We start from the raw sequence: 13,786 nt of genomic DNA, 5'->3' as shown, positions 1-13,786 counted from the left end.
GAATAGCGGTGATAATGAGTTCAGGTCAAGACGTTCAACAGGATATCATCATTCAGGCCTCTAGTACGAGTCTTCATCCTAAAAACCCATCTTTTCTCCATATCGTGTAAGAAGACCTGTCCCACAGAGCACGTAGATATCCACTGGGTCTTATCAATAACACACCAAGGGACGTCACAGTCACTTAGACCAGCTTCAAGATAATGCCGGGTTAACTTTGTGTTGTTGCGTTTGCACCGAACGGCACATCAGTGTTCTGAAATTCTGAGCCTCACCTTCTAGATGGTAAGGACAATGTAGCAATGTTCGCAAGGGCATGTGCCCATATATATAAAGACACTGCTGTTGCCATTGCTAAAATGCTTTGGTTTTCATGGGGTCTTCATTCCAAGGTCCAACTCTGTAGTTTGTTTAGTGAACTGGTGATGGAGCGCAAAAACCCTGGTAACGGGGAAAGCAAACCCGTACCGGTATCCTCCCTGCGTCACAGACCCGACGTCACACTAGCTCATTCACACATGCAGTCATTGGTGGGGCCCATAACACCAACACTCACACTTATCCATTCACCGGTCTGCACGCAGCAGGAGGGATGAGTGGTTCAAACGCTCGACATGTGAGGGGAACACCTTATAACCTATAGGTAAAGAAAAGTTATTTTACAAAATGTACATCGATACCCCTTTCGCCTACAGATCTCAATCCTAAATCAAGGCACTCCTCCCACGTGGTCAATGGACCAAATAGTTGGATTGGTTGATGGTGATTTAGAACCAGCTAAAACACATTTCAAGATTTAGATCTTATCTTTCTCAATAAACCACAAACTCATTTCTTGTTAATCAATATCTGTTTATCTAAAATTTCTTGAAGAGTTAGGTTCGCATTTAGAAAGTTTATATCAAATTTCAAGTAAATCGCAGAACATCATATTTACCTAATCTGGCTATTTGTAGTCCTCTAAGTCAGTGGGTCTGCATACTCAAATCTGTTGTCATTCGTCTAAGCGGATCAAAGTTCAAAGTTTTTTGCTCAGCACGCTACAGTCTCAAAGAATCGGCAAAAGACCAGAGACGTGCAATCATCTATCAGTGCCCATAGAATTAGGAAAAGTTCGCAGTCATCAGATAATTGGGCAGCATCTGGACCATCTAGGATTCAGGAAAGCGCAGTCAGTCGCCTAAGTAGCGTCACGAGTAGCGTCGTCGATGAAGTCGATGTAGGGAACGGTCGAGAGCGCGATTAACCCTCACTATTCTACCATGTACTTTTATAAGAAAATCAAATCAAGAAGATACATTTTGTAATTTCAGTACGTTATGATTGGCTGGTTCCGATGCTATAGTTTGGGTCCTTAGTACAGTTCGAGGGGTGAGGTCATCAAGTCAGTGAAAAGTCAGTTTGTTCCGGTTTTACAGAAAATCAATTGTCTTCAGACTTGCCCGTCTTTCCACAGTGTCCTTGCTTGGGTACACGGAGATCACAGTTCACGACGGGGTCTGGAAGGCTTTGTCGCTTCTGCGCATTTCACTCCATGCCTCGTGGGAAAGTGGCCACTTTGTCGTGTCGTGTCAGCGGCCATTTTGGAATTTAGGCCCAAACGCCAACTTAAGCGAAACAAACACAAAAGAGTAATTAATATATAGAAATAATAATTCTAATGTTAACCCCTTACTTATCCCCATATGTGCTTGTATTTATCTAGCGTATAGCACTGACCCACTGTTAAATTGTCACGCAAGTTCCTAGGATGGTAACTATTGAACCGTCGCAAGGAATTCCTTGCCATAAGTTTCATGTACAGTTCAGATTGTAACCGTCCATCTTTTGGATGTAGCAAGAGGTCCAAAAAAGGTAACCGTTATTTGCTATATTCGCTTGGGAATTCGAGAAAAGGGTTTCTTTCACTCAATCACTGTAAGAAAGTTGTAATCTCTTCTGTTGCCCTAGTTAAGATAAAAAGTGTCATCAACATAACACTTCCAGAGTTTCAAGTGACTGTGATAGAGATTTTCCATAGTGTAAATATAGGTGCATTTGAAACGGTGCATGTACAAAGCAGCCATACTGGGGGCAAATGTACTGCTTATTGAAGTCCCGGATACCTTAAGGTATAAGTGTTCCTGGAAGTGGAAGAAACTTTCTTTCATTGGTAAATGGGCAACTATGGATTTACAAAGCACAATACAATGCCATGATCGCTGTGTGTACTAAAATCATGACTGGTACAACAGTCCACTGTCTCTACAATGACGACACCTTTGGTACAACCCTCACTTCTCATGTCAGCTCTAGGGCCTAACTCATGTGAAGGTACACACATAGACCTTTGCATACACACTAGATTATTGTGAGTCTAAAGACAACATAATTTAAAAAACAGTATACAGGGTGGGCGGTGGGGGGTGGGGGTTTTCCTTTTGCTCTTATTCTGCTATTATCCCACGTTGGGATAATTTTGTACATGCTTTTTTCCTTTTTTCTTTTTTCTTTCCCTTATGTTTCTTTATTCCATGTTTAGCATTACACTGGCACACCTTGGGGAGGATTCCACCGCAGGCGGAAGTTAAACTTTCTACTCACTTGCCTGTTAACTTCGTACCTCTGCACAGACTCTTTTTAAGCTCCATTATGTTTAGAAACTGTGTTCTCCAGTCGGCTTACCTTCCGAGCAAAGGAGCTGGTTTTTTGTTGATCAAGGCAAATCATTCAATGGTCATGCTGAGGTTTTCTGATTCCCCTGCGCGGGATCCTGTGATGGTACTTTCCCAGATTGTAAACTGTAAACATTTAATAAACATAGCTTTGACAAAAAACAGTATACCAGAACATGACTGCATCTTGCAGGGAGCATCCTCATCCCAAAATGCAGGTCTGCGTATTCCAATGTTGATTGGTGCAGAAGTGCAGTGCATTGCGGCCAGCTCTACAAAGTGTTCTTGTTTATGCCAGTGATTGATTTGACACTGATGCCTTGCCTGCGAGCCTAGAGGCTAGACTATAAATTGTGTGAGTTATGGTCAGAATTACGGTTCAGTGAAGCCGACATGGCATAAATGCCATGAGAATGGCATGCTTGAAGAACAAGCTCCAACACGTAGGGGGAAAGCAGTGAGCAAGCAAAAAATGCACTGCAACAAAGTAACAGTAAACAAAATTAATCACTTTTCAAGAGTATTAGCTCAATTCTAAAATGAACACCCACAGGGCATAAGTCATGGGCCAGTCCACAGCCCAATATGAACATACACTGCTCATCATAATATCATGAAGCACGGCACAGCGTTTAAGGAGAATCATCAGTCAACTCCTCACAAAAACTGACCAACTCACTGAAAATCCTTATAAAACCCTTAAAAATCCGCTTATTCACGTGGAATCCTCCAGCGCCTCCATCTCCAATACTCACCACAGTTGATTGCGTTGAAGTCACTCCACGGACTCTACTACACAGCAGTTTTTGTAACCGCTTTTCTCATTTTCTGTATCACTCTACACTATCTTCCCCAGACATTGTTTTTGTCAAGGTCCACAAAGAATGCATATATTTAAATACAAATTCAAAATTCCAATACATTGGATTAGACTCGAGGGCAGTCGTCAAACAGTGGGGAGATGAAACATACTCCTGATTTTAAGTTAGATGGTATTGGAAAACCACCTCATTGGGAGGAAATGCTAAAATGGGAGGAGAATCCAGCTGAGAACTTTGCTCTACCATCCCAGTGAATTCTCCTCCAATTAAGCATGTCTTACAGAAATCTGAAGATTTTACATTACCACCCAAATTAAAAATATTTCCTTACCACTGCTCCCATCTGTCTCTTTCACATCGCGCAGCAACTCCCACTGTTTTACGCATTAGCTGTTATGGCAATTGACGACATATCTTGGATGAGCAGGAGAATTTTTTTGTGATCTGAAATTAGGGAGAAATCTGTAAATTAGGAACTGCTGATAAGCATACGCCAAGCACTCGTACCCCCTTAAATGGTCAATTGTTCCCTAAAACATGGGATCTTCTTGTTTCTTTGCACTAATACCAATAACAAGCAAATCCGTCTTGCACAATTTCTCAAGAAGCCAAAGATGTCCATTAGCCACAGAATAAGACAAACAGGACTGTCTGTCCTTGAAAAGTCCTCCATTGATTCAAGGCCATATAGCGCCACTTTGAATACAATGGGGATTATCGAAAAACCCCTCCAGACCACAAAGCACACTATTAGCTTTTCAGGCAGTTTAAATCCCTATTACGACACTGAGTGGACAATAGCTGCTCTTTGTTGCGTTTTTTGTACGAGGCAAGGCTAGAAAATGAGCCTGGAGCATCCTTCCCAGCTGTCCCTGCCTGGTAAAATAATAGTATGATCTGACGTAGAGGGCATTTCCATCCTCGGGCACTGGTGTTAAGGACCCTTGGTGCATCACTGGACCAGGCAGGCAGGTGTTCTTCTGTGCAGCCGCACAATAGGTGTGATACTGAATGGGCAGAGAAGACGGCCCTCTTGCATTATTGATGTAGCACGACCAGCTGAAGGCCCAACCAGGCCTCCTTTCATTTATTTCTGCAAGGTACATCTTTCTGCAAACTGGATTGTCTGTGATTTAAAAGCAAGCTTTTTTCCCATTAAATTGAATCTTATCCCTGCGCAGCTGCCATGCTGACTTTGCCATGCTGACTTTGCCCTGCTGCCCACTGTGCACAGTCGTCATGCAGCAGAATTAATATGTAGACAGTGCTGGGAGCCTCGTTTTGGACCGCCCTTGTTTAAATATACTGGCCGTCAATCAACGGACATGAAAGTACTTTATAATTGTGCCACGTGTAATCAGCTCTAAGATCCTCAGATTGGGTTCAAAGGGGAAAGGCAGAGCAAGAGCAGATCTGTAGACATTGCATGCCACGCTGTTATGCCTTAAAGGGGAGATAGATCCCATACAAACACGAACAAATCTAATTTTTCATGGTAATAAAAAGCCCAATTCAATGTTCTTGTTCAAGCACATGCTTTTTATATATAATTAATTTATATGTCTTAAAAACAACATCAACAGCCTTCATATTCAATAGTACAGAGCAATCCGTGGAATTAAAAAGGGTTGGTGCAAAATTGCAGCACTGAAATCCACGTAATCCATAATTCCCACGTCCAGTTCTACATGTGCAAACCTGCTTGCTAATTTCTTGAGTAGGCATTGAGAAGCTGATGATTAATTTTTTTAGGGAGTGGAAACTATGAGATGATTTGTGGCTCTATGTGACTTCATGTGACCACGACGCTAAGTTCTTATGCAGTAAAGTCATTTAACAGCAGCATGCATTTTGGGAGTTGTAGTCTTAGCTCACTTTAATTGAACTCATTGGGGATGAAATAACAAATTACCGTCGTCTGCTCAAGGAAACCCCATGACTGGAACGTGTCCCCATGCTTTCGAGTCATACTTCTTTAAATAAATAGGAAATCTCCAATGAAAAGAAACCACATAAGGGAGATATTCTCAAGATTGTGTGATAACTACCGCAAAAGCAGCTTAATGCAACTCTTCACATCGCAGTCCATCGTGGGAAAATAACTCTGTGTCAACGTGGTATTCCCAAGCCGGCAGCACCATGCGATAGTCCCACAACAACGCATCAAACCAATGCGTTAAAATCAACGCAACGCCGCAAAATTGCAAAACACCAACGTGCAAAAAACAGCCATCAACTACTGTTCGTCACCTCCACTGTGTGACTGGCAACTAAACATGTAATATTGCAGACCATCGTGGACAAGGTGAATGCAGTCGGAGTGCTGAAGAGGACAATGGACGAGGTCAAGAGGTGCTGGAATGATGTCAAGCAGAAACTCGTAAACAACAGGAAGGCAGCAATGCAGACTGGAGGTGGCAGTCCAGTGCCACAGGAGGAGCTGGATGAGATGGAGGAAATGGTGTCCACAGTCATCAGTGGGGAGACGGTGGCAGGAGTTGGGGGACCGGACACTGCTCAACAGGACCGGACACAACAGCAACAGGGTAAGTAACGACCAGGGACTGGGGGAAAGGGGGGAGATGGGCACAATGGTACACATGCACAAGTAAGCATAGCACATCTTCAGACAAACCATGCCCCAGACCCCAAACTCCCACCAAGAGAACAATGCACCCAAGAATGCAACATCCCAGCACTGTAGAAGCACAGAAGTAAATGACACACTGCACGTAAGGGATCAGGGACAGCCAAATCAGAGCTGCAGGGGCGACTCCCCCAAAAAGCGGAACACACATCACATGCAGAGCACATCAACATTGACAACGATGTGGCACAATCCGCAACACTTCCAAAACAGAACAGGGGACACAACTGGTCCCGCTTGTGTGCAGTATCTGGACAATCACTTATGGCCTTGCAGGGAAATGTGAGATGACAATGTACAAGTACAAACACACATCCGTGAAGTTGTCAAAATGTCCACTGTCCCACATCACATAGGCAGCTCACCACAAACAGTAACAATGCACACTGTCATTCAGTCTGCATGTAAACATGTACAATGCGTCAACATACATGTGAACACAATGTTAAACTGCATCTTCCCTTCACATTGCAGAGGGAAATTCAACTCCTCCTGCAGAGCAGTCGCAACCTCTCTTCTCTGATGACGAAGATGACAACCAGACCTTCGACTCCGACGCCCTCCAACAGCTTGTGGACAGCCTGCACAGTCCACTTCCAGGAGCAGGGCAGCCCAGCTGCTATGAGGAGAACCCACCCACTGCACTGTACACACAGCAGGCAGCATCCACTCCCACGGCTGCCTCCCAGGACCCCCACGACAAACACATGGCCTTCCAACTTCGTGTGTTAGGGTGCCAGGAGAAGCTGGCAGAACAGGTGCAGGTAGGGTTTGATCGCATGGCAGCCAAACTAGACGCCATACGTTGGTGTCTAAGTCCCATCAGGGACCACTCACAGTCCCTAACGGACACCGACAGTCTGCTCCATGCTCACCAATGAACCATGGCTGACATCGCCAGGGTCCTGACTCAGAGGCAAGAATGACTGGCCAGTCATAGTGGCTCCAGCGAGCTCGCCCAGGATTTGGGACTCATGCGGAGGCTCAGGGAGGACAGGGAGCGTCAGCGTGCGGAAACAGCAGCTGACACGGCTGCACACCAGCGAGAGTTAGATGGGTCCCTCAATGCCATAAATACCATCCTCATGGCATTGCTGCCACAAGGCCTGGCACTGATGCATGCTGCTGCTACCACTCCATTCACATCTTCTCCAGCCCCTGATGTGTCAGTGCCACACTGTGCGGCAGACATCCCACCTCTGACCCCTATGGTGTCACTGCCACACAGTGCTGGAGACAGAACACCACCATCCACATGTGACGCACATGAAACAGCTTAGGATGAAGATGCGGATGAATCTGCCCCCATGGTCAGAAGAAAGAAGTAGCATTCATGTCTGCCATATGGCCTGTTTCTGCTTGGTTCTGCCCTCAGCATCATCCCCTTCCACTGTCCCCCAATGCACTCTGCGAAACTCACCTTGGACCTCGACGTGGACTGCCATATTCTGTTTTGGCACCAAGGACACAGATATCAGACTGTGGACTGAACTCCTCCACTGCAGATGTACATGTCATTCCCTGAAGGACTCTGGCTGGCCCTCCACCGGCCAGCGCTGAAAGATGGGGTTTGCATGACCCTGTACTGTTCCAGCTGCAACACTCCACTGAATGTGCATTAAACATTCAATTACGTGACGGAGTGTCATGTCTATGATCTTGCAAGTGTGGAGGTATGGATGCATGTGGGGTCACCTTACGTTCTTGTTGCTTATGTTGTGCGACTTGGGTCACAGGGTGACACATTGCCGATTGCATGCCGGGTGGCACCGACACTAGAACGGGGAATCACGCATTTGTTACTTTCTTGTCCAGGGCAGAAAGGAAGCACGCCCACAGTCATTGTTCACACCCTTACGCTAAACTGGCATACGCCAGGCCAGCCCACTCTGCTCACGCTCACAGGGGGTGACGACAACGCTACATGTCCCAGGTCTTCCCTGTAAAGATCTGCTGCTCACAGGTCTAGTTGTCTGCATGCCACAGCCACTCCCTCACGGCTGGTTCACACCCACACCACACCCATTTGGCACTCGCCTGACAGGACATGTGACCCTGCCAATAAAAAGGGCCTGGCACACGTGCTGGACACCATTTCCACTCTCCAAATGGGTGTCTCCGTGTGGGTATCCGTTATGCATGAGGGCCTAGGGCCCTGCCACAGCACATTGCCCAGTGCCGGTGGTGACATGATGGCGTCCGCACCAAGGGATTCAATCATAAAGGGTCCATGGCTTGTGGTGCACAGACTTGGTGGCACCGGATAAACTGCGGCAGGCAGAGGCACACCGCCACAGGACAGTGTCTTTCGGTGCACTGAGATTGGGGCACCTCTAGTGCTGAGGAGGTGTGTAGCCTGCTATGATGCGCCATCCGGGTGGTCAAGAATGGTGGCATTGGTGTGAGCCCTGCTGGACCGCCGTGTAGGCCTAAGCCAGCGGGCAGTGCGGGCCTACCACCAAGCGGCGTTGCCTCGCATTTCACAGAGTTTGCGGCACCTACTGGCCTGAGCGGGTGTGCAGCCTGCGATGAGGCCCTGTGCACTGATATGTTCTCTGCCATAGCAAAATTAAGATCCAGAATCAGGTGTGACCTGGTGGCCCACGGTGCGTGGCTGCATGATGTGGAGGGTGCCATGGTCACGGGCCCTGGGCTTGGAGCTCCCCCTGGCACGTGGTGGGCCCTCTTGGAGACACGCAGGTGGCGGAAGGTGAGCAGTGAGGCCTGTTCGCGCAGGGGCAGGCAGGGCGGCGGGAGGGGCTGGGGTGCAGCGGCCTGTGTGCTCAGGGGCGGGCAAGCGATGATGGCGTGTGCTACTCTATAGACTCTGCAATTCATGTCTCTGGCAACTCTTTCGGATGAGTGACCTGGGGGACTGCAGTGTGTACCGAAACGTGGTTGGAGACACACCAGTGGCTGTAGGTGAGCAGTGGGGCCTGGGTCCGCAGTGTGCACTCTCTCCCCCTCTCTCCCTCCCTCCCTCCCTCTCTCCCTCACTTCCTCTCTCCCTCCCTCCCTCTCTCCCTCCCTTTCTCCCTCTCTCGCCCTCTCTCTCTATCTCCCTCTCTCCCTCTCTTTCTCTCTCCCTCTCTCTTTCTCTCTCTCTCTCCCTCTCTCTCCCTCTCTCCCTCTCTCACTCTCTCTCTCTCTGTCGCTCTCCCTCTCTGTCCTTTGATGGGCGCATGTCACACCTTCTTATCTGTCTTTCTGTCTTGCAGGCTGTGACTTAAGAGATTCCCGGAAAAGACCCGCCGTACCTCTTCATGATTGTTTTTTTGGGTGTCATCTGTAATGTTTTTTTGGGTTATATGATGTGGATGTGTGTTTCCATTTTTGTGGCCACACCTGTATGTTTGGTGTTGTGATTGTGCGACTTCAGGCGATTTGTTTGGGTCATGGTTTCGTGGAGTTGATGTGTATTCTCTTTGTTGGAGGGGAGCGGGGGGGGGGGGTCCGGAGGGGTGGTGGTGGGTGTTGTTGCCCAGTTGCTGTGAGGCATCTGTTGTTCTTCATATTTGGCTATGGGCTGTGCTCCCTTGGCTGCTGCCTGTTATCGTCCGACTTTGCACCAGGTCAGAACAGGTGTTAGTTTCCTGCTGGTAACACGCCTTATTGCCTGTTTTGTGTTCTTATTGCAGATCAGGCTGGTCGTTGTGAGTGTTGCGGAGTGGTGTTGTTGCGGCTTTTTGGTCGGGAACGCCTACTCTGCATCTCATTAGCGATAGTTGCCAGGGTCATCCGTGGCGATGTTTTTTGAGGATGCTATCGCCGTAAAACTGGTGGTATCGGCTGTTTGCACCAGCTTGTGAATGGGGCTGTAATTTTATCGCGACTTTGGCTGCGCTAAAGTGCCGATAACTCGGTGTTAGCTCCTTGAGAATATTCCCCAAAGTCTCTTGTTGTGGGGGAAATGCTTGAATTCATCTTGCTCGTTGGTAACTACTCATGACGTCACCTTATTCCTATCCATTTTTTCTTGCTCATTTTACCATCACAGGCAAGACCCATCCTTATGCAAATAAACCCTAGTCTTGCAGTCATGCCTGAACTCATAGGTCAGTCTTCTCTGAGTATGCTCTGAACTGAAAAACAAGTAATCCCGGGCCATTTCAGCCTTGTTAAGCCTCATCGGTGAGGTTCAGCCTGGTTCCTTTGGCACGGTGAACATGGAACCCATTGCACCTACAACATATCACTGAGAAACCAAACACAATTATGTCCTGATAGCTTAGATTAATGTCAGAATCTAGTATTTACTCAGACCCAAATTCCAGTCTTTTGTTTCTTTGCTGACTGGGTCTCTGCAGACAGACCTTATGCATATCCACCAAATTAACATTGGAGGAGGCCTAATGCCCACTGGAAAGACCACACATAACTGGCAACTGCAGAAGATTTGGGAGGACTTTGGTGCCTGTTTCTTAGCTTGTAAATGTAACCTCAGAGTGGTGGCCCACTAACCTAGGTCCTGCACCAATCCGGAAACGTAGGAGTACATTTATACCAGAAACTCACTATGAAAGAACAAGTCACTACCACAGTGAGCTCCTGTTCCATACGCTAAGTCTTCTGAGGAAGGTTTTTAATTTCCTCCCTCTGACAGTCCGGAAAACACTACTTCAGGCACTTGTAATAAGTCGTCTTGACAATTGCAATGCCCTCTTGATCTCATCCAATAAATCCTCTCTTAACAGACTCCAGGTGGTCCAAAACACTGCGGCCCGACTAGTCTCTAATTCTCCTGCCAGGACCGCTTCCTTGCCTCTACTCCTGGGACTACACTGGCTGCCTATCCGCAAGCGGATTAGTTTTAAAATCTGCTGCATAGTACACAAGGCACTACACGGCAATGTCCCCAGCTATCTCGCCAACAGACTCATACAATCCCAGCCTTCCAGAACACTCCGATCTGGATCTAAATCGCTTCTTTCGGTTCCTCGTGTAAAGAAATCCCGCATTGGGGGGAAAGCCTTTTATCATTTGGCTCCCTCCTTCTGGAATCAACTCCCTTTACACTTCCGCAAATGCACCAACTATCTGCAATTCTGCAGGTTTCTTAAAACTGAGCTCTTCTGAATCCCTTGGCAGACTCTGTAGCACCTCAGTAGCGCGGAGATACCCCTTCGGGGGGGGGGATTCGGGTGCTTAACAAGACAAATATAATAATAATAATAATAATAATAGAAGCTCATTAGGTCTTGTAGATATTGACAGAGTGGGGCATCTGCTAAAAAATGGCTAAAACTCCATCTACTGACCTTGATGGACTTCCACCAGCAGATTTTCAGTTGGTTCCACAAGCAGAAACTTTTGTGCGGACAGTTCATTCAGCACTAGACTGCTGGGTCACAGTGATGGTAGCGCCATCTTCTTGGGGCCACTAATCAATTTCCCCACCCAAGACCACGTTGAGGGGCATGGGGAACTTGGCAGGTAAAACAAACAATAGCTAATATTCGTGGAAACAACGCTCCCTGGATATCAGGGTCATTCTTTTTATGTCTTGCAGTTTCGTTTGAGTAAAACCAAAAAGATTGTGGAGTGGGCTCCTCAAAACGTCATATCTTGGGCATTCTCATCTGTCTTCAGTGCTTCTGCTACACAAGTGGGTGCACTGAAGATAGAGAGATCCATATTACGCAGGCAGGGATCTCTATTAAAGGGGATCGCAGTCCAGGGTCTTCACTCATCTGAAATGCTGTCAGGCCAGCACACCGTGAATCTGACCCACGCATGCAATGTCCAGTGGGTTGAAAGGGCTTCACCCCCCCCTCCACCCCCCCTCTTTGTGTTCCATGGCTTGGGCTGCAAGCCTGCAGCTGTGTGGTGTGTCTGCCCCGGTAAAGCCTGGGTGAAGTACGGCTTAAGAACAGTGAGTCAGAACATTTTCTTTTCTCTGACAGACAGCTTATCATACTGCTTGCTGCATCCTTGAAGGAGGCGATGGGGGCGTGGTGGGGTCCACAGGTCTTTCACAACATCTAGGACAAAAACCCCACAGTGGGGTTTGTAATTGCGCATGGCAATGTGCTTTACTGATCACCTTTGTTTTAAAGAGAGACAATGTTTGCCTATTAACACTAGTGTGTGAGACCACATCTGCACTTTAAAGCCAGTTTCTGTCATCTTCCTCTGCTTCCAAGCAAACAAGACAGAAATTCCAAATTGTCTTGATTCATAATTGCATTTATGTAGTGCTTACTCCCCTTGTGATGGGTAATAAGCGCTAAATAAATGCTAAAAAGGGAAGAATTTTTTTTTTGCTTTTTAAATGCAATGACCATCCAGCAGTCCAGACTTTTCTGTCAATAGCAAGAGTGAATGGGGGGACTTTGTGGTTTTGGTTCTTAAAGATGCAAGTACTAACTAAAACATAGGCACATGCAAAATGATTGTGGTAAAATAAGGATGGGGTGGATAGATAGCAAAGAGGACCCGTGGGTAGCAATCCAGAACCTCTGGGTAAAATGTTCCTGGCTGCCTGTCGCTTTTTATCTGTGTAGTTTTATCCAGAGCAAACCCGACTCACAGGCATGAGCACCAGATTACATTACACAAAATTTGATTTTTTTTAGGCACGGAGAGATTTAGGGCCAGATGTATCAGACAGTTTTACCCATTCTGTGTCTATGGGAAAATGTGTTCATACATCTGGCCATTAGTGATTTGCCCAGGATCACATGAGGCTAGGATTCAAACCTCGTACTCTGGTTCCAAAGTTGGTAGCTCAGGCCATTAGTCCAAATCTCATCAGTTAGTATTGGTGTCAGTGGCAGCTGGTGATATTTGAAAGTGATGGGTGATTACCGCCCAGGAGTTTATCATCAAACCACTTTTAAAAAAACCTACTCTTGATCCCCTCCTTCCCGCCAGTTACAGACCCATTGCATGTCTTCCATTTCCAGCTAAAATTTTCGAGAAAACAATGAACATACAACTATCGAAATTCATAGACAAAAACAACCTACTGGATGATACCCAATTTGGGTTCAGACAGGGTCATGAAACCGAGACCGCGCTATTAAAAGCAGCAGATGCAATAAGGATGACATTGGACAAGGGAGGAGCAGCAGTACTAATACTTTTAGATCTTTCTGCAGCCTTCGACACGGTCGATCATGTCATCTTGATCGACCGTGTCTCAGCAATAGGAATTCAGAATAAAGCCAAAGAACTTCTCGCCTCATTCCTGGCTGACCGTCCACAGACAGTAAAAATGGGACATTTCACCTCCCACACCTTTACCCTTCCCTGCGGAGTACCACAGGGCTCCTCGCTAAGTCCGACATTGTTTAACATTTATGTTTCGGATTTAGCGAGGGTTATAAAATCTTATGGAATCACCCTCACAACCTATGCTGACGACACACAACTGGTGCTATCTGTACACAACAATGGTACATCAGTTGCGGCAAATTTTCAAGAGGGAATGCGGGCAATCAGTTCCTGGATGTCATCAAACTGTCTCAAACTAAACTCTGACAAAACAGAGGCGATGTCATTCGGGAAACTGGAACCAATCTGGTCCCCCCAATGGTGGCCACCCGAGATGGGAGCTCCACCTCAACCTGTCACTAAGGTTCGTAACCTTGGAGTCGTATTCGACAATAAAATGACTTTCCATCAACATGTCAACTCCGTGGTCTCCTCATCCTTTTACATCC

The sequence above is a fragment of the Triturus cristatus genome, chromosome 6, assembly GCF_964204655.1.
Source record: "Triturus cristatus chromosome 6, aTriCri1.1, whole genome shotgun sequence".
Taxonomy (NCBI): domain Eukaryota; kingdom Metazoa; phylum Chordata; class Amphibia; order Caudata; family Salamandridae; genus Triturus; species Triturus cristatus.
The sequence above is the reverse complement of the archived record's forward strand: the minus strand, read 5'-3'. Positions refer to the sequence as shown.